This window comes from Pteropus vampyrus, unplaced genomic scaffold (assembly GCF_000151845.1).
Source record: "Pteropus vampyrus isolate Shadow unplaced genomic scaffold, Pvam_2.0 Scaffold29, whole genome shotgun sequence".
Lineage (NCBI taxonomy): Eukaryota > Metazoa > Chordata > Mammalia > Chiroptera > Pteropodidae > Pteropus > Pteropus vampyrus.
In genome coordinates, this window is record NW_011888810.1 from 6,733,619 (window position 1) to 6,736,331 (window position 2,713).

General features: G+C 68.4%; 1 protein-coding gene across 2 annotated transcripts in view; it reads left to right on the forward strand.

Annotated features, from left to right (window-relative positions):
• Positions 1-861: 861 nt before the first annotated feature.
• Positions 862-2,713, forward strand: part of NDRG4 (NDRG family member 4) — a 40,707-nt gene continuing 38,855 nt past the window's right edge. The window contains exon 1 of one of the 2 annotated variants that reach the window (XM_011356658.2): positions 862-999. The gene's annotated coding sequence lies outside the window, so the exon portion shown is untranslated. Of the gene's footprint in view, positions 1,000-1,602; positions 1,612-2,713 lie in introns of those variants that run through there. The other variant, XM_023528578.1, reaches the window with a different exon arrangement.

A 2,713-nucleotide genomic window follows, 5' to 3' on the forward strand; every position in this document is an offset into this window, starting at 1 on the left:
GGTTGGCATCCGGGAGGGGCAGAGCCCCGCCCAAGGCCACTGGCAGGGCCAGAACAGACCTCAGGCCCTGGAGCCTTCCTCTTGAGCTGTTTTGCCCAAGTAAAATTTTTCAGGTCATTAGCTTTCCATTCTCCCTACAGTAGGACTCCAAGCAGGGGCTTCGGGCTCCCTCCTTAGGTGGGAATAACGTCCAGAGTGAGTCTGAGGAAGACAAGGGTCTCCAATTTTCTTTCCCGCTGAGATAATGGAGGTGAATTGAGGGGGACAAGGACCTCGCCCCAACTGGGGGCCCAGAACATTTTTTCCAGGAGACGGTCACTCCTGTGAGTTCCCCCAAGTAAACCCTCGGGCTCTGGAGACGGGCGGGGCGGGGGGGGGGCGGAGGGAGAAACGCCCCAAGGACCCCTGAGCACCTAGCTCTTCATGACACCCCAGGACTTCTTCCCCGCGGTTCCCGAGCGGCGGCAGGGGTGCGGGAGGGGTGCTTCTTCCTCGCGGCTGGGGTTCCCCTCGGGAATCTAAACAAAGACTGAGGCGGAGGCCGCCCCCTGCCCCGGGAACCCGATGCCGCGGGGCTCCAAGGGTACGGGCGGGGCCTCCCTCGACACCCCGAGGAGTCCGAGCGGCGGGGACCCTTGCTCCGGGAGCCCCAGGGAGGTGAGGAGCGGGGGTGAGGACCCCCCGGAGGGTCCCCGCCAGGCTCCGGTGCCGCGGCGCGGGGCTGGCCGCCTGCCCACTCACGGGCGCTCCCACAGCGGCGGGAGGCGGGAGCTGAGCGTCGGGCACCGCCTCCCGGGACCGGTCCCGGCTCCGGCCCAGCCCGCGGGCCGAGCGCCCACGCCCCCCGCACCCACGTGGGCGCGCCCTCGCCCGGCCTCCGCCCCCAGCCGCGGCGCGCGGCGGAGGCCCCGGGCTGGTGACAGCCGCACCGCGCGTCGGCGGCGGCGGAGGCGAGGCCCGGCTCCCGCCTGCGCGTCTGTCTCGCTCGCGTCGCCCTCGGTGAGTCGGCACCGCCCTCGGCCCCGTTCCCCCCGTCCCTCCGCCCGCCCTTGGCCCCGGAGCAGCCTCAGCGCACCACCCCAGACCCGCGAGCCCGGCTCTTTGTCGCTGGGGCCACCTTTCGCGGACGCGAGGGCGGCACCCCCACCTTCCCCACCCCACCCGGGCTCGTTCTCCTCGCCTTCCCGCCAGACGCGGGGACCCCCGGGGCCGCGGCCCCGCCGTCGCCCGCGCCTCCCCCACCGCGACCCCGAGGGTCGAGGGGCCTCTTTGTCCCAGCGGCGGGCTCGCGGCCCCTCCCGCCGCCGCCTGGGTGCCACCCGCACCCGCCCGCCGCGCTCCCTCCGCCTCCCGGAGTTCACCCCGACCAGGTGGCGGCGGGTGCCTTTTAGGGGTGCGTGCTGGTGCAATTGGTGGATTTTTTAAAGCGTTTGGAGGGGGGAGCGCGGCGTGGCGGGGGGGCGGCGACAGCGCCTCTGGCTCCGGCTGCTGCTCCGCTCCTCGCTCTGCCGCCGCCTCGCTGCTCGCCTCCCGCGCTGCTCTCCCCCGACGCCGCAGCCCCGCGCCGCGCCGAGATGAAGGTGCTGGGGCACAAGATCGAGCTGCTGACAGGTACCGCCGGCCCTCGCCGCCCGCTGCGGTCCGCGGTGGAGCGGGAGCGGGGCGCGGCGGCCGGGGGGGTTGGGCGGCTCGGGCTCGGGCGTGAGGAGGGAGGGCGGAGACCAGCCGGTCCCGAGCCGGTGCGCTGCCCGTTCCCGTGCACAGCCCGGCCCCGCCCGGCCCCGCCCGGCTCCGCTCTCCGCGGGCGTGTGGAGCGTGTGCGGCCGGAGCCCAGGTCCGGGGAGCGACCCCCTGGCGTTTCCGAGTAGCGGAGCTCCAGTCAGGTCCCCGAAAGGGGAAAGAGAGCTGTCGCTCGGTCATGGCCTCTTATTCCTGCTCCTCGTGACGGTGTGAGTGCCTCTCCCAGGAGGAGAAGTTTCCTGCTGGGATTAGAGGCCAAGTGGCCTTTGAAGTGGGAAGCCAGATCAGATTGGACGGTGATGACTGGGGACTCTCAGTCTTGGGGGCCCCTCCGGAGAAGTGACCAGACACCATGCTGGAAACCGCATCCAGGGGGCTGTGCTGGAGATCAACAGAGGACATTGATATGCCCAGAGGAGGAGGCAAGAAGGAGCAAGGACAGGGCGCCATGGGTTTGAAGGGTGGGACACACTCCTGGGCAAGAAGGGCAAATTGTACAGGTGGCTTCTGTGGTAAGGGTTGTAGAGAGACCAGGACAGGAAGAAGGGACCAGGAAAGGGAAACGGTCCGGTGGAGGTGCACGATCAGTGGGTGGACACGTGGATTCCAGTAGATGTCCTCTGGCACCTGGGAGGTTTGGTCCCTGACCTCGAAGACCTTACCATCTGGTGCAGAGCAGAGCACAGGGCGCTGTTATAAGACAGAAGTGGGGCAGCAGTGTGGGGTGCACTCAGGAAACAAGTTGGAGTCTGAGTGGGGGACAGGGAGGGCACAGAGAGATTTTAGCACGGGGCAACATTTGAACAGAACCCTCGAGGACAGAATTTCTATTAATAGAGAGGGAGGTGGCATTAAAAGCTGAAGGATGGAGGGACCAGCACATGCAGAGGCCCTGGGATGTGAGAGAGCCTTGACCTGGGAGTGATGTGGGGTGAAGTGGAGGCCGGAGGGCCTGGAGTTTGTGTGTGTTTGG